This window comes from Lepus europaeus, chromosome 1, assembly GCF_033115175.1.
Source record: "Lepus europaeus isolate LE1 chromosome 1, mLepTim1.pri, whole genome shotgun sequence".
Taxonomy (NCBI): Eukaryota; Metazoa; Chordata; class Mammalia; order Lagomorpha; family Leporidae; genus Lepus; species Lepus europaeus.
The window spans coordinates 62370043-62388721 of NC_084827.1; the positions used below are offsets into that span (position 1 = coordinate 62370043).

The 18679-nt window shown below is 45.9% G+C and overlaps 1 protein-coding gene across 6 annotated transcripts in view; it reads right to left on the bottom strand.

The window, feature by feature from the left end:
* WDR33 (WD repeat domain 33) overlaps positions 1-18084 on the bottom strand; it is a 112865-nt gene extending 94781 nt beyond the window's left edge. For 3 of the 6 annotated variants that reach the window (XM_062181541.1, XM_062181482.1, XM_062181334.1), the window contains exon 1: positions 17918-18083. The gene's annotated coding sequence lies outside the window, so the exon portion shown is untranslated. Of the gene's footprint in view, positions 1-6886; positions 6918-17917 lie in introns of all 6 variants that reach the window. The other 3 variants (XM_062181704.1, XM_062181623.1, XM_062181414.1) reach the window with 2 other exon arrangements.
* Between the last annotated feature and the right edge of the window lie 595 nt (positions 18085-18679).

Consider the following 18679-nt stretch of genomic DNA (forward strand, 5'->3'; position numbering starts at 1 on the left):
CACAGCACAGGCCTGTACTTTTTCTAGAAACAAAACATTCAGTCCGTGTCAGATTCCAAAAGGATCCAAAAAGTATAAAAACCACTAAGGTGAGCAATAGTGAATAATGCCAGATATGTGGATTAAAATTTTCTGCAATGTAAAGGAGGGGTAAGAAGCAAGAAAACAATTCGGTCAAAAACTTACAGTTTGATTTTTAAAAAATATAACAAAAGGTGTTAGTAAAAATGGAACTGGGGGGCAGGTGTTTGGCCTACCAATTAAGACAAAAATTGGGATCTCTGTTTCAGTCCCTGTCTCTGCCTCTCAAATAAACCTTTTACAGTTTTTGACTGTCCAACTTTTATCTGGACTTATAAGGTTATCTATAATAACCCAGGTAGAAGACAAATTTTTTTTACAAGTCTACTATTTTTACACTGAAACCTGACCTTTTGACCTACGCTGATCAGGACTTTGACTGCCTCTTAGAACCCACCTTGCATAATTAGCATGCAACAAGCTGCATAACATTTTTACTGCATTAAAAATGTCTAACATGAAAATTACCAAAAGGGACAAATAAATTTTAAATTCCCTTGTCACTCATGCTGAGGAATGACTCCTCCTCACTTACTGAGAAGCAACAGCACTCAAAAAAGTAAAAATTTGGGGGGCCAGTGTTAAGGCATAGCGGGTTAAATTACTACTGCTTGCAATGCTGGCATCCCATGAACACTGGTTTGAGTTTCAGCTATTCCACTTCCCATTCAGCTCCCTATTAACATGCCTGGGAAAGCAGTGGAGGATGGATGGCCCAAGTATCTGGGCTCCTGCCACCCTCATGGAAAACACAGATGAAGTTCCAGGCTCCTAGCTTTGGCCTGACACAGCCCCAGCCATTGTGGCCATTTGAGTGAACCAGCAGATGAAAGATACCTCTATCTCTCCTCTAACACTGCCTTTCAAATAAAATAAATATTTTTTAAAAATTACAGTTCAAGTGCTGATGAGGTATGAGACATTCATATTATACACTGATAACGCTTATGTATGACCAAGCAATTTCACTTTCACATATTGCTACATACTCATACAACTTATGCATCAAGTTACTCAATGAAGCAGCTACTAATAACAAAAAACTAGAAACGACCCAACATCTGTAAACAGAGGTCCAGTGACAGTAAATCATGAAATACTCACACAATTATGAAATACTCATACAATTATGAAGGAGGTAGTTTTAATTAGGAACTGCAAGTGTAAAAAGCAAAGCACACAGTGTACAGAATATTGCAATGTATGTGAAAAACAATAAAGACACAGACGCAAATACACTTCCTATACATGGTCTAAAATATTTGGGCTCCTGCCACCCACATGGCAGACTCAGATGGAGTTTCTGGAGCCCCAGCTATTGAAGCCATTTGGGGAATGAACCAATAGATTGAAGATCTCTATCTCTCCCTTCCTCTATCATCATACCATTCAAATAGATTTTTTTTTTAATTTGTTTTTAAAGCTTTATATATTGATTTGAAAGAATTACAGAAAGGGAGAGCCAGAGAGATCCTTCATCTGCTGGTTTATTCCCCAGATGGCCACAATGGATGGAGCTGGGCCAAGCCAAAGTCAGTAGCCAGGAGCTTCTTCCAGGTCTCCCACATGGGTGGCAGGAGCCCAAATTCTTGGGTCATCCTTCACTGCTTTTCCCAGGCTACCAGCAGGGAGCTGGATTGAAACTACAGCAGCTGGGACTCAAATCGATGCCCATATGGGATGCCAACACTCAACCCACTATGCCACAACACCAGCCCTAAAAAATACTAACAACAGTATTATAGATATGTTGAAATGTAAAATCAGGAAAGTGTACTCTAGACACAAAAGTAAAGTGAAAAGAAAAAGATAGTTGGAAATGAGCACTGTGGGTAGAAAATATAGGTGAGAAAAATTCCCTGATATCAACAATTTGAATATCTGATACAAAATATAAGGAAAACACTGAGCTACACACTTAGTGTATATATATATATATACATACACAACACACATAAAACCTACCAAGAAAAATCCTGCCAAATTCCATGATTATCTGACAGATTTAAAGGCTAAAACTAAAGGTGGGCATTGGGCCCAGATGTCAATATCCTGCTTGGGACACGTGAATCCCAAGTCAGAGTGCAGCTCCACTTCCAATTCCAGCCTCCTACTAAAGCGCATTCTCGGAGGCAGCAAATGAATAAAGTATTTGGGTCTCTGCCACCGACATGATTGAATTCTGGGCTCTGTATGGCCAGCTCCAGCTTTCTGAAAGCATTTAGATAGCTAATCAGTAGATGGAAGATCTCTGTCTCTGTTTCTTTTTCTGACTGCCTTCTGAAATAAAAATATATATTTTTTTAATTTCATGGAAAGTGCTATTAAGGCATAGCAGGTTAAGCTGCCACCTGCAGTGCTGGCATTACATATCATTGCTGACTTGAATCCCAGCTGCTCCACTTCCAATCCAGCTCTCTGCTATGGCCCTGGGCCCTGCACCCACGTGGAAAACCAGAAGAAGCTTCAGGACCCTGGCTTCAGACTGGCCCAGCTCCGACCATTACAACCATTTGAAGAGTGAACAGCGGATGGAAGACCCTTCTTTCTCTCCCTGCCTCTGCCTCTCTGTAATCTGCGTTTCAAATAAATAAATAAATAAATATTTTTTAAAACTTATCCAAAATTTCTTTTAGCTCATTTTTAAACCTGGTTTAACAACCAAACTGAAGATAAGGCATTTAACAGAAAAAGACAACCATTCCAAAATGGACCAGCCTAAAGATTTGGTTGGTCCTGTCTATTTCTTAAATCTGTCAATAGCAAGAGGAAATGACAAGCTTAAGTTTCAGAGAGCCTCCTGATTCTGGAACAGTAGTTTTCAGTTTCTAGTTCTACTATACACATTGGCCTAAAAAATCTAATTGGTTCCTCAGTGTATCTGCAATCTATAATGCCTTTTAATTGCCTTACAACAAAACAGTTTAGGTATATCCTTTCAAACAAGTCAGTCTGGATTTCAAAGAACAGTGCTTATTAGGATATGATGAACTGAAAGTTAATTAAATATCTAAAAATAAAGTGGAAAAAAGTTTCATAAATGAAACATGCCCATTTTGTAACTTGAAACATCCTTTACTAAATAGTTAAGGTTCAACACAGTTACTAAAAGTTAGTTTTATTAAAACTACCTAAAGGTTATAGCTATTCTAACCAAAAAGTCAAACTCATATTTATATTTATACTCAGATCATAATTCATATTCTTCGTTGAGAAAATCAACTGCTTAACCAATTGCAAATTTTATTCAATATAGGAAATACACTCATAACCTTGGGAAAGGCAAAGCTCCCTTGGATAGGACACCAAAACCACCATGTTTCTGTGCCACCGCAACAGTGCACACAAATGTCCTGACAAATGCTCTCTAGATTAGGCCATGCTCCAAAGTCACTGTCAGGTTTCCAAGTGTTATAATGAAGCAGTGACCTTGGTGAGTATTCTTTTTTTAAAGATTTACTTATTTATTTGAAATGCAAAGTTACAGAGAGCAGAGGCAGGGAAAGAGATGTCTTCCATCCACTGGTTCACTCTCCAGATGGCCACCAAAAGCCAGAGCTGTGCCTATCCTAAGCTAGCAGCAGGAGTTTGCTCTAGGTCTCCCACATGGGTACAGGGACCCCAGCACTTGGGCTATCCTCTATTGCTTTCCCAAGTCATAGCAGAGAGCTGGATGGGAAGTGGAGCAGCAGGGACTCAAAGTGGCGCCCACATGGGATGCCAGCACTGTAGGCAGTGGCTTTACCCACTACACCACAGCACTGGCCCCAACCTTGGCAAATTTGAAATCACTCATTATCACAGAGCTGGAAGTGTTGTCTACCTCACAAGAAGGTTAAACAAGTTTGGAGTGATCAGTCCCAGCTTTGATGTACAACTCAAACTAGAGGAATGGCAGAACAATCTGTTGCCACCCTGTCAATCTAGTTTCAATGTACTGATGACCTCAGCTGGCACCATGACAATGAAAAAGCAAAACCAAACATGAAAGGAATGGGCATTACGGTGTAGTGGGTTAAGCTGCCGCTTAGGATGCATCATCCCATATCAGAGTGCCGGTTCAAGTCCTGGCTTTTGGTCTAGCTTCTTGCTAATGTAACCTAGCAGTCAGCAAATGAAGGCCCAAGGACCTGGGTTCCTGCCACCTACATGATAGACTCAAATGCCTGGCCCAGCTGGCTGCTGGGGTCATTAGGGAAGTGAACCAGCAGACAGAGGAAGATATCGCTCCCTTGCTCGCTCGCTCGCTCTCTCCTAAATAAACAAATAAAAAGTAAAACGTTAAATACTATTTTATAAAGAGTGAAAAGAGGGGCTGGCACTTTGGCGCAGTGAGTAAAGCCATTGCCCGGCTGCTCCTCTTCTGATGCAGCTCCCTGCTGATGCACCTGGGAAAGTAGCAGAAGATGGACCAAGTGCCTGGGCCCCTGCACACATGTGGGAGACCTGGATGAAGCTCCAGGCTCCAGGCTCCAGGCTCCAGGCTTCAGCCTGGCCCAGCTCTTGCTATTGTGGCCATTTGGCGAGTAAACCACTGGTTGCAAGATCTCTGTGTCTCTCCCTGTTTCTCTGTAACTCTGACTTTCAAATAAATAGTAAATTAAAAAAAAAAAAAAAAAAAGAGTGAAAAGAGCCCAAAGAATTAAAGAACATGTATGCAAAGTATGTATCTAAAACAGATCTGCATCTAAAATATATAAAGAACTCTTAATAACTCAATAATAAAAAGACAAGGGTCGGCCGGCACCGTGGCTCAACAGGCTAATCCTTTGCCTAGCGGCACCGGCACACTGGGTTCTAGTCCCGGTCGGGGCGCCGGATTCTGTCCCAGTTGCCCCTCTTCCAGGCCAGCTCTCTGCTATGGCCCAGGAGTGCAGTGGAGGATGGCCCAAGTGCTTGGGCCCTGTACCCGCATGGGAGACCAGGATAAGTACCTGGCTCCTGGCTTCGGATCAGCGCAGTGCGCCAGCCGCGGTGGCCATTGGAGGGTGAACCAACGGCAAAAAGGAAGACCTTTTCTCTCTGTCTCTCTCTCTCACTGTCCACTCTGTCAAAAAAAAAAAAAAAGAAGACAAGGGTCATAGCCAGCACTTGCAACACCTGCATCCCATATCAGAGTGCCAGTTCAAACGCCAACTGCTCCACTTCCAATTCAGCTCCTGCTAACGTGCCTGGGAAGGCAACAGAGAAAGGTGACAGAAGTACTTGGGCCCTTACCACCCATGGGGGAGACCTGAATGAGTTCCTGGGTCCTGGCTTTGGCCTGGTCCTGGCTATTGCAGCCATTTTGGGAATAAACCAAAGGACAGAAGATCTGTCACCGTGTCATTCAAATAAATAAATCTTAAAAGAAAAAAAAAAAAAGGCCGGCGCCGTGGCTTAACAGGCTAATCCTCTGCCTTGCGGCGCCGGCATACCGGGTTCTAGTCCCGGTTGGGGCGCCAGATTCTATCCCGGTTGCCCCTCTTCCAGGCCAGCTCTCTGCTATGGCCCGGGAAGCCAGTGGAGGATGGCCCAAGTGCTTGGGCCCTGCACCCGCATGGGAGACCAGGAGAAGCACCTGGCTCCTGGCTTCGGATCAGCGAGATGCGCCGGCCGTAGCGGCCATTGGAGGGTGAACCAACGGCAAAAGGAAGACCTTTCTCTCTGTGTCTCTCTCACTATCCACTCTGCCTGTCAAAAAAAAAAAAAAAAAAGACAACCCAATATTTTAAATGGGGAAATGATCTGACAATTATTTCTCCAAAGATACACAAACGGCCCAAGCATTTGTTGTGGCATACTAGACTAAGCCTCCGCCTGCAGCACCAGCATCCCATATGGGCGCCAGTTTGTGTCCCAGCTGCTCCTCTTCAAATCCAGCTCTCTGCTAATGGCCTGGGAAAACAGTAGAAGATGGCTCAAATGCTTGGGCCCCTGCAACAATATGAGAAACCCAGAAGAAGCTCCTGGCTCCTGGCTTTGGGTCAGCCCAGTTCGAGCCACGGTGGTCATTTGGAGTGAACTAGCAGATGGAAAACCTCTCTGTCTTTCCCTCTCTAACTCAACCTCTCAAGTAAATAAATAAATCTTTAAAAACAAACAAACAAACAAACAACACCTTTCAGAGGCTTGTGTTAAGCCACTGCCTGCAACGCTGGCATCTCCTGGCAGAACACCGGTTCAAGTCCTGGCTGCTCCACTTCCAATCCCTGAATGTTAAGGCCATTTGGGGTATGTACCAGTAGATAGACAATCTCTCTCTGTCACTCTGCCTTTCAAAAAAAAGTCATTGACTCAAACCAGGTACAGAATTAAAAAAAAAAAAAAAAATCAAATGTCCCACTACATCTAAATTTAAAACCACAGAAGTCATAAAGCTTATTTTTGTAAACTGTACTTGGCCTGATGCAAACTGAGTTTGAGTCTATTGCTATATATGAAACTGAAATTTCATTAAAGCTTTTTTTATGCATCCTACTCAAAACAGGAATTTCTTTCCCTCTACAGAAAAATAATTGTGACTGTGTACAGAGTATTATCACATGGGTTAAAGCTCTTTAATGAACCCTTCAGTACCTAACTTTTGAAACTGTACCAATGAAATACGATAACTGGGTGTAAAGTTTTGAAAATATAGTACTCAATTGAGTACAGGGAGTTACTTATTTCTACTATGACAACAAAAATAGCTATAGTTATCAAAAGAGGGTTCACAAATCACCTGGAAAAAGCTCTGTAAAGGGAACATAAAACATGGTAAGAAACAAGTAATCACAGATTTCAAATATCTGTAGTAAAAAGAGAAATTATTAGCCTTACTCACTTTTTCAATCTCACATATTGGTTGAGGAGCCCTATAGTGGAAAGTGCAAAGAACAACGATCAGAAGTTGCTGCATATGTGTTTTACCATGATTTAAAAAAAAAAAAATTCTAAGTTGCACTAAAGAATACATTTGCTGGGGCCGACTCAGTGGCACAGTGAGTTAAAGCCCTGGCCTGAAGTGCCGGCATCCCATATGGGCGCCGGTTCTAGTCCCAGCTGCTCCTCCTCCAATCCAGCTCTCTGCCATGGCCTGGGAAAGCAGAAGATGGCCCAAGTCCTTGGGCCCCTGCACCCATATGGGAGACCGGAAGAAGTTTTCTGTCTCTCCCTCTCACTGTCTGTAACTCTACCTCTCAAATAAATAAATAAAATCTTTAAAAAAAAAAAAAAAGCCAGCGGCACAGCTCAATAGGCTAATCCTCCGCCTGTGGCGCCAGCACCCCGGGTTCTAGTCCCAGTCGGGGCGCCAGATTCTGTCCCGGTTGCTCCTCTTCCAGCCCAGCTCTCTGCTGTGGCCCAGGAGGGCAGTGGAGGATGGCCCAAGTGCTTGGGCCCTGCACCCATATGGGAGACCAGAAGCACCTGGCTCCTGGCTTTGGATCAGCGCAGTGCGCCAGTGCGGCGCGCCAGCGAGGCCAGCCGCAGCGGCCATTGGGGGGTGAACCAATGGAAAAGGAAGACCTTTCTTTGTCTCTCTCTCACTGTCCACTCTGCCTGTCCAAAAAAAAAAAAGATGCCACTTGTGGGGACCAGCACTGTGGCGCAGAGTTAAAGCCCCGGCCTGCATCGCCAGCATCCCATATGGGCACCAGTTTGTGTCCTTGCTGCTCCTCTTCTGATCCAGCTCTCTAATGGCCTGGGAAAGCAGATGAAGATGGTCCAACTTGAGAGGCAGAGTTACAAAAAGAAAAAGGGACACAGAGAGAAAGGTCTTCCATCGACTGGTTCACTCTCCAAATGGCCACAACAGACAGAACTGGGCTGATCCAAAGCCAGGAGCTTCTTCCAGGTCTCCCAAGCAGGTGCAGGGGCCCAAGCACTTGGCCCATCTTCATCTGCTTTCCCAGGCCATTAGCAGAGAGCTGGATCAGAAGAGGAGCAGCAAGGACACAAACCGGTGCCCATAAGGGACGCTGGCGATGCAGGTCGGGGCTTAACCTACTATGTCACAGCACCAGCCCCATCAATTTTTTTTTTTTCGATTCTCTACTACTGAGGCTGGCATACTGTGCAACAGATGATACCACACAGGATGCTCAAATCCCATATCAAAGTACCTGGGTTCAAGTTCCAGCTCTGCTTCTGATTCCAGATTCCTGCTAATGTAAACCCTCAGAGGCAGATGATAGATCAAATGCTTGGATCCCTGCCACACACAGGGGCGACTGAGATCTGGGCTTCAACATGGCCTAGCCTGGGCTGCTGTGGACATTTAGAGGATGATGCAGTGAATGGAAGATTTTTGTGTCTCTCTCGATCCCTCTTTCATATTAAAAAAAAAAAAAATTAAGAACAGAATTATCAGAGCAGGTATTTGGCCTAATTGGGTGGGACACCCACATCCCATATCATATCAAAATACCTAGGTTGGATGTCCAGCTCAGGCTCCCAACCCCAGCTTCCTGGTAGTGCAGACCCTACCCTATGAAGCAGTCACTCACATGAGAGACCCAGACCGAGTTCCCTAGCTTGTGCCCGGCCAAGTTCTGGTCATCGACGGCATTTGGACAGTGAAACAGTGAATGGGAGCTCTGACTCTGTCTGCTTCTCAAATATTAAAATTTTCAGTCATAAAAGAAGTGATCACAATTAAAACTAAGAGATATGACAAATACAATGTTTGATTCTAGATAGGATTTGGATTAGAGAAAAAAAAAAAAAACACTTTGGAGAAAGCATTGTGGTACAGCAGGTTAAGGAGCCGCTTGCAACATCGGCATCCCCTATGAGCAGTGGTTCAAGTCCCTGCTGTTCTGCTTCCAACCAACTCCTTGCTAAAGCACCTGGGAAAACAGAGGAAGATAGCCCAAGGACATGGGCCTCAACCACTCATGGAAGACCTGGGTGGAGTTCCAGGCTCCTGGCTTTCACCTGGCACAGCACCAGCTGTTACAGCCATTTGGTGAGTGAACCAGCAGATGGCAGATCTTTCTCTATTTAATTCTGCCTTTGAAATTAATAAATAAATCTTCTAAAAAAATATTCTGTGAGTGATGTTACTGGGACAACTGAAGAAATTTAATTATGAACTGCATTAAGTACTCTACAAATCCTAAATATTCAGAATTTGTTAATATTGTTAGTATTCAAGAGAACAAACTTGTTCTTAGGGTGAAAAATGTAAAATCCCTGGGAATGACTGGGGGAAATGAGGAAGGGACAATGCAGATTTGACAAAATATTAACAATTGGTAAGTGAGGATAAGAAGTACACAGGAGTTCTTACAGGGTACTCACATGATGACAAATTTATCAGGCTACAGATCATGAATAATACCAAAGGGGAAAATGTACCTTTCCAACAGGAAAAAAAAAAAAAAAAATCACACAAAGCAAGCAAACACAGCACTATAAATAATGGGGCAAACTAACACCTGGTAGTCCCTACAGCAAGTATTAAGGGCTCAGAACTAATGAGAAAGGAATCAGATATTCTTTCCTTCCTGATGTAATAATATATAAATCATATCTTCTCAACTATGAAATTCTTTGCCAATATTTAGTTCAAATTTAATCAAACCTCTGTAGAGTTAACTTCCAATTTGTAGGAAATAAAAGGAGTAGAGGAAAAGTAAGTAACATTTAAAGCACGCCATCAGAAAATTTTTAAATGTGCAAGAGTCTGAAAAGATGGAGTGGTAGGCATTTGGGCAAACAGTTGACAAACTGATAGGGACACTAGGAGGCAGACAAGTACCCGGGTATGAGTCCCAGCTCCACTCTCCATTTCAGGTTCCAGCTAACATGAAACCTGATTGGCAGCTGGCAATTGCTCAAGTAGTTAGGTTCCTGCCATCCACATGGGAAACCTAAACTGAGTTCCCAGCTCCTGGCTCCAGCCTGGCCCAGCACCAGCCACTGTAGGCTATGGGGAGTGAACCAGTTTGTTCATATGCACTTGGTTTTTTCTCTCTCTGCTTCTCAAATAAATTAACTTTTTAATTTAAAAATAGGGGCCAACACAGCACAGCAGGTAAAGCTGCCACCTGGGACGCCGGAATCCCTTAAAGGTACTGGTTCAAGTCCTGGCTGCCCCACTTCCAATCTGGCTCCCTGCTAATGCTCCTGGGAAGGTAGTGGAAGATGGCCCACGTCCTTGGGCCCCTGCACCCACATGGGAAACCCAGATGAAGCTTCTGGCTCCTGGCTTCAGCATGGCCCAGCCCTGGCAGTAGCAGACATTTGGGAAGTGAACCAGAGGATGGAAGCATTCTCTAACTCTCCTTTTCAAATAAATAAATGAATCTTTAAAAGGCTGGGTGGGGCGGCGGGCAGCACTGTGGTACAACAGGTTAAAGCCCCAGCCTGCAGCACCAGCATCCCATATAGGCACCAGTTGCTCCTCTTCCAATCTAGCTTTCTGCTATGGCCTAGGAAAGCAGTGGAAGATGGTCCAACTCCTTGGGCCCCTACACCTGCATTGGAGATGTAGAAGAAGCTCCTGGCTCCGGATCAGCTCAGCTACAGCCAAGCGGCCATTTGGGGAGTGAATCAGTGGATGGAAGACCTCTCTCTCTGTCTCTCCCTCTCTGTAACTCTACCACTCAAATAAATAAAACCTTTAAAAAAAAAAAAAAAAGGCAGGGGGGTTCCCCCAGTGCTGTAGCTCAGTGGGTTAAACCCCACCCTGCAGCAATGGCATCCATATAGGTGCCAGTTTGAGTCCTGGCTGTTCCATTTCTGATCCAGCTCCCTGATAATGTGCCTAAGAAAGTAGCAGAGGACGGCCCAATCCCTGCACCCACTTGGGAGACCGGGAAGAGGTTCCTGGATCCAGATTGGCTCAGCTCCAGTCATCTGGGTAGTGAAGCAGCAGATGGAAGAACTCTCTCTATCCCTATTTTTCTTCGTAACTCTTTCAAATAAATAATTAAAATTAAAAAATAAAATTAAGAAAAAGCAAATGGTAAGACACAGTGCCAGGAACCAGAGACATAAAGTAACATGAGGCAGTCATAAAGGCCTTAGATTAACTTGAGAGACAAATTATAAATATATGAGGGGCCGGCACTATGGCATGGAAGGTGAAGCCACCACCTGCAGTGCTGGCATCCCAAATGGTTGCCAGTTCGAGTCCCGGCTGCTCCACTTCCGATCCAGCTCTCTGCTGTGGCCTGGGAAGCAGTGGAGGATGGCGGAGGTCCTTGGGCCCCTGCACCTGTGAGGGAGATCTAGAATAAGCTCCTGGCTCCTGGCTTCTGATCAGCTCAGCTCCAGCCATTTCAGCCATCTGGTGAGTGAACCAGCATATGGAAGAAGACCTTCCCTCTCTCTCTCCCTCTCACTCTTTCTTTCTCTCTCTCTCCCTCCCTCCCTGCCTCTGCCTCTCTGTTAATGCTGCCTTTCAAATAAATAAATAAATGTTTAAAAGTAAATTAATTAATGAAATCAAGCAAGACCTTATTAATGGGATCAGAGTTAGGTGGCTACTGAGGAGTTAAAAGGATATGAATATATAGTCTGAAAGAAAGAAGACAATCAAGGCAGTGAGCAAAGGCCCAAGAGTAGAAATAAGTCAGGCATGTGTGAAACACGGACTAGAGTAGTCATGAGAATTTCTGTAGAAAGTCCATTCACTACTCAACATTAAATGCCTAGGTTTTAATAATACAAAAATATAAAGCACTACAGTATCTGTGTTCAAAGTGCTCAGAAAGTAGTGTAAAAATTCACAAAATGTATTAGAGATATATGAAAAATGCTTCGTAACAAAGAGGAAAGAATACTAATGATCTTGTTTTCAACAAAGATATCTGAGGATTTAAAAATTGAAAATCATTTCCCATGGGGCCAATGCTGTGGCTAGTGGTTAAAGCCACCACCTGCAGTACCGACAACCCATATAGACACCGACCAGTTCTAGTACCGGCTGCTCCACATCCAATCCATCTCTCTGCTATGGCCTGAAAAAGTAGTAGAAGATGGCCGGCGCCGTGGCTTAACAGGCTAATCCTCCGCCTTGCGGTGCCGGCACACAGGGTTCTAATCCTGGTTGGGGCGCCGGATTCTATCCCGGTTGCCCCTCTTCCAGGCCAGCTCTCTGCTATGGCCCAGGAAGGCAGTGGAGGATGGCCCAAGTGTTTGGGCCCTGCACCCCATGGGAGACCAGGAGAAGCACCTGGCTCCTGGCTTCGGATCAGCGAGATGCGCCGGCCGTAGCGGCCATTGGAGGGTGAACCAACGGCAAAAAGGAAGACCTTTCTCTCTGTGTCTCTCTCACTATCCACTCTGCCTGTCAAAAAAAAAAAAAGAAGAAGAAGAAGATGGCCCAAGGCCTTGGGCCCCTGCACCCTTTTGGGAGACCCAGAAGAAGCTCCTGGCTCCTGGCTTCAGATCAAGCGCAGCTCCAGCCATTGCGGCTAAATGGGGAGAGAACCAGCAAATGGAAGACCTCTCTCTCTCTCTCTCTGCCTCTCCTCCTCTCTCTGTGTAACTCTTTCAAATAAATAAATAAATCTTTAAAAAAAAAATGATTTACCAATTAAATTCCAATCATGGAGAAAAATGTCAAAATCTACTGAATGCTTCCTATACACAAGGCACTTTCTCCTTTGGGATAACTTTTCTAACTAATCTTTAAAAAAAAAAAAAGATTTAGTTATTTAGTTGAAAGGCAGAGTTACAGAGGCAGAGGCAGAGAAAGAAACCTTCATCAGCAGGTTTACTCAACAGATGGCCACAACAGTCAGAAAGAACTGCACGGATCCAAAACCAGGAGCCAGGAGCCTCCTCCATATCTCCTACGTGGGTACAGGGGCCCAAGGACTTGGGCCATGCTCCACTGCTTTCCCAGGCCACAGCATAGAGCTGGACCAGAAGCGGAGCAGCCAGGAAGGGAAGCTGCACACACATGGAATGCCAGCACTGCAGGCAGCGGTTTAACTAATCTTTTTATGTGTAAGGAAACTGAACCTTAGAGTTGAATTAACTGGCCCAAAATAAAAAGTTAGTGGTGAGCCTGACATTCAAACTTAGGTCTGTGAAACAAGTATGCCCTTTTCTTTTATTTTTTTAAAGATTTATTTTTATTTATTTGAAAGAGAGAGAGGTAGAAACAGAAAAAGAGGTCTTCCAATCCACTGGTTCACTCCTCAAATGGCTGCATGGCCGGAGCTGAGCCGATCTGAGGTTAGGAGCCAAGAGCTTCTTCTGGGTCTCCCACATGGGTGCAGGAGCTCAAGGACTTGGCCATCTTCTACTGCTTTCCCAGGCCATAGTAGAGAGCTGGTTCAAAAGTGGAGCAGCTGGTACTAGAACCAGCACCCATATGGGCTTTAAACCCGCTGCATCACAGCACCAGCCCCTAAAGTATACCCTTTTCAAAACCATCCAGCTCTGGGGACTTATTAAGCACTCAAACTGTGAATACAAAGTTCAACACAAACTGTGTGAAATCAGTTACTCTGCCAGAAAACTACTAAAATATTTAAGGACCAGAAAAAATGACACTAATATGCATCCCAGTTTCCAATATACTGAAGAGCTTCTGTGCCAAGGAGCAGCATAAATTATCTGCAATGGGGATGGAAATGTTACAAATGAAAAATAGGTTGAAGTCACAAAATTTTACTTTTAAACCTAAATCACTGCTAAAGACAAAAGACAAAATGTTTTTAATTACTAAAACGGTCAGGCAGGTTATTTGCCACACAACACACTGTAACAACTGAGAAACTTCCAAGCATTGCAACAAAACAGTTAATGTGTCTCACTAGCAACTTTTAATACAAATGAAATTCTTGGAATAATTTTTTTTTTTTTTTGACAGGTAGAGTTACAGACAGAGAAAAAGGTCTTCCTTCCGTTGGTTTACTCCCCAAATGGCCGCTACAGCTGGCGCTGCGCCAATCCAAAGCCAGGAGCCAGGTGCTTCTTCCTGGTCTCCCATGCAGGTGCAGGGCCCAAGCACTTGGGCCATCCTCCACTGCCCTCCCAGGCCACAGCAGAGAGCTGGACTGGAAGAGGAGCAACCGGGACTAGAACCGAGCGCCCATATGGGATGCCGGCGCCACAGGCGGAGGATTAACCAAGTAAGCCACAGTGCAGGCCCGGAATAATGTTTTGTAGAAAAATTGGAGGGGGACAGCATTGTGGAGTAGTGGGTTAAGGGACATCCCATATGGATGCCAGTTTGAGTTCCAGCTGCTCCACTTCCAATCCAGCCCCCTGCTAATGTGTCTGGGAAATACTGGAGGATGGCCCAAGTCCTTGGGCCCTTGCAACTACATGGAAAACCAGGAAGCAGCTCCTGCCTCACAGCTTCAGCCTGGCCCAGATGGCCATTGCAGCCATTTCGGGAGTGAACCAGCAGATGGAAGATCTCTTTCTACCTCTCCCTGTCTCCTTCTCTATAATTCTACTTTTCAAATAAATAAGTTTAAAAACAAAAAAAGAAAATCTGCAATCTATGCTTTAAACAATTATGATATTTAAACATACTTTGATAATGGAGAGGAGAGGTCTTCCATCTGCTGGTTCGCTCTGCAATGGCCAGGGTTGGGCCAGGCCAAAGCCAGGAGCTTCATCTGGGTCACCTACATAGATTCAGGGGCCCAACAAGTTGGGCCATCCTCCACTGCTTTTCCAGGTGCATTAACAGGGAGCTGGATCAGAAGTGGAGCAGCCAGGACTCAAACCAGCCAGCTATATGAGACACTGGCACTGCAGACAAGAGCTTAACCTGTTATGCCATAACGCTGACTCCATAACCTCACTTTCTTTTTCTGAGATATAAAACAATTAAAACTTTGGCAATTATCAATTTTTTTTAACAGGACCAGCATTGTGGTACAGCATGTTAAGCCACCAACTGCAATACCAGCATCCCATATAGTTGGCCATTCCTGACTCCTGGTCTGGCTTAGCCCCAGCTGTCTGAGAAATGAAGCAGCAGATGAAGATGTGTGTGTGTGTGTCCCTCTCTGTTGCTCTTTCAAGTAAATAAATCTTTTTTTTTTATTTTTTTTTATTTTTTATTTTTATTTTTTTTTTTTTTTTTGATAGGCAGAGTGGACAGTGAGAGAGAGAGAGAAAGATCTTCCTTTTTGCCATTGGTTCACCCTCCAATGGCCGCCGCGGTAGCGCGCTGCGGCCGGCGCACCGCGCTGTTCCGATGGCAGGAGCCAGGTGCTTCTCCTGGTCTCCCATGGGGTGCAGAGCCCAAGCACTTGGGCCATCCTCCACTGCACTCCCTGGCCACAGCAGAGAGCTGGCCTGGAAGAGGGGCAACCGGGACAGGATCGGTGCCCCGACCGGGACTAGAACCCGGTGTGCCGGCACCGCAAGGCGGAGGATTAGCCTGTTGAGCCACGGCGCCGGCCCTAAATAAATCTTTTTTAAAAAATACTGGGGGGCTGTGCTGTGGTGAAGATTAAGCCACTGCTTGAAATGCTGGCAACCTATTCTGGAGCACCAGTTTGCATCCCACTGCTCTGCTTCCCACCCAGCTCCACTTTACTCTGCCTGAGGAAGCAGCTGAAGATGGCCCTAGCGCTTGGGTCCCTGCCACCCATGGAAGAGACCCCAGTGGAGTTCAAGGCTCCTGCTTCCACACAGCCCAGCCCTGGCTGTTGCCGTCAGTGGATGGAAAATCTTTCTATCTCTGTGTCTCGTCACTCTGCCTTTCAAATAAAATCTTTAAAAAAATTTTTTGGCCGGCGCCGCGCCTCACTAGGCTAATCCTCCGCCTTGCGGCGCCGGCACACCGGGTTCTAGTCCCGGTCGGGGCACCGATCCTGTCCCGGTTGCCCCTCTTCCAGGCCAGCTCTCTGCTGTGGCCAGGGAGTGCAGTGGAGGATGGCCCAAATCCTTGGGCCCTGCACCCCATGGGAGACCAGGATAAGCACCTGGCTCCTGCCATCGGATCAGCGCAGCAGCCATTGGAGGGTGAACCAATGGCAAAAGGAAGACCTTTCTGTCTGTTTCTCTCTCACTGTCCACTCTGCCTGTCAAAAAAATAAAAAATAAATTTTTTTTCACCAAATAACACAAAGTGTACATGGACTTTTCGTTACTTAACAGAGCTCTGAATGAGCATCTTAAGTGGTTGGTAAAAATATAATTAAAAGCTTAAAAGGGGGCCGGCACTATGAAGCAGCATGTTAGACCACCAACTTGAGAGAGACACCCACATCTCATACTGGAGTGTTTGGTCCCAGCTCTTGTTTCTGATCTAGTTTCCCATGGATAGATCCTGGGAGATAGCAGACAGCTCAAGTATGTGGATCCCTACCACCCATATAGGAGACCAAGATTGAGTTTTGAGCTTCCAGCTTTGGCCTGGCTCAGCCCTGGCTGTTGTGGGCACTTGGGGAGTGAATCAACAGTGAAGATCTTTGTCTCTCACTCTCTCTAGCTCTGCCCCTTAAGTACATGAAAAAATAAACTTTGTAAAGCTTGAAGATAAACTGTGATTACAAAATCAGCTGCTTTAATATCTTCACCAACCAAAGAAAAAAATGCAGGTTAAACCATCAGCTTCATAGATAATGATGTAATTTTCCCCAAAGCGCTGTGGAGATAAGGCAACTTTCTACCAAAATTCTTTCCCTGCGTACAGAAAGCTAAAATTTTCCCATAAGTTTCAAGAAAACAAGCTGAAGATAGAATTTCAAGCCTCAGCACAAATTCAAACCTATACAGCATTTTACTTTCTATTGAGAAAGGAGACCAGTTTAAAAAAAAAAAAAAGTATCTTACAGTAGTAAAAAAAAGACAGATGTCAAACGCAATTAAGATTAGGAAAAGAAAAATGCCACCAGGGGAACAAGTAACATGTTTTAACTAACCGTCACTAAAAGCTCTGTTTGAACTAAATAGCTCTAACACTGCACCATGTTCACAGATCAAAATGAAAATAAAATAAAAATATCCCATGCATTCTCTCTCCAGGGTGCACTCAGAAGCTCCCAAGAGATGCTCCTCTCAGTTCTTACCCTAAAGACCTCCAAAGTTCCTAAACAGTTAATATCATCTGTGAGAAACTTCTTTGAAACATTCTTCCCGGGCTTTCTCCAAGTAACTCTTTCTTTTCTGAATGGATTTAAACAGATCCTATTAGGGAGTTCCCTATCAACGCGCCCCAACGCCTCCTTACCAGGGAAGAGGCACTAACCACAAGGGTTACAACCGAGCACCAACATTTATTTCATTCTCTTTAAAGCACGAATGCTAAGATGCTAACTACTTATCTGAAGGAGAGCAACCTTGAAATTGGACACAGGGAAGGGGTTATCAGAGCGACGCTTGCGGGGAACAGGATCTAAAGCGAACCTAACAGAACCTAATAGAACTATCCCAAAGGAGCAGGGCTTTGCTTGTCAAGCCGTGGCCTTTATCCCCGAAACAAACGCCGATTTCAAGCCGCGACAGCATCAAGGCCGAATCTTCAGCTGTTTCTGCACTTTTTACATAAACTTCCAGTGACCCCTTCAAACCAAGCAAAGCCACACTCCACTACGGCCCACCTCATGCCATTCCCGCCCCAAATCAGTTTCTAAGGGCTTCCCGCTTCCAAACTTCACGTCTCAGCTGTGGCCTGCCTTACCCACGTCTTCCAGTCGCCAGCAGTTCTCAGTCCTGGCCTTGGTGCCCCCCACCCCCACCCCGCTCTTTTTCTAGATGGCCTCCAGCCCCTCCCCAAAGGCTCGACCCCGCCTCAACGAGCCCTCCCGCAGATGGTCCTCCCAGCTCCTCCAACCTGTCCCAAGCCCCTCCAAGCCCCCAGAGCACGCAACGGCCGAGCCTGAAAATGGCGGAGACTGCCGCCGTCTTCTGCAGGCCGGCGGTCCCACGCCGCCGCCGGACTCACCGTCTGGCGTTGAGCGGAGCTCCTAACGGCGAGTGAAGCGTTTGTCTTCACTCTCCGAAATGTCTCCGCTGGATGGCCTCCTCCCTCCGCCCCTATCAATCCCTCTCCTCCAAAGGAGCAGCCGCCATCTTCCCCTATGAGCTACTGAGCGCACGCCCCTGCGTCATCACGTACCGGCGTACGAGACTACATCACGCGCGCGCGGGGCTGCGGGATCGCCTGAGGTTCGGCCTGCGCATGTGCGGAGGAGGGGCCGGGTCTAGGGGAACCGCACGCGCTGTGCCGAGGGCTTCCTTTGTTCTGACGCCGGGAGGTCCGCGCTGCCTCCCGGAGGAACCGGGCGAGAGCGGGTCATGGGGCTCACTGTCTTCGCTTTGTGCGCTAAGCTGGATGCTCTGGAAAGTACCTCGTTTTACAGAGTTTGAACAAGGTATTGGTTCGGGGCCGTGCAGCGGTAACCGTAGGCTGCCTAAAGTGCCGGTATCCCGTATGGGCGCCAGTTCGAGTCCTGGCTGCTCCACTTCCGATCCGGCTCTGCTGTGGCCTGGGAAAGCAGTAGAAAATGGCCCAAGTGCTTGGGCCACTGCACCCGCGTGGGTGACCAGGGAGAAGCTCCTGGCTCGGAAGGCTTCGGATCGGCGCGGCTCCGGCCGTTGCGGCCAATTGGGGAGTGAACCAGCGGATGGAAGAGCTCTCTCTCTCTCTCTCTCTCCACCTCTCTCTCTCTCCACCTCTCTATCTGTGTGTGTAACTCTGACTTTC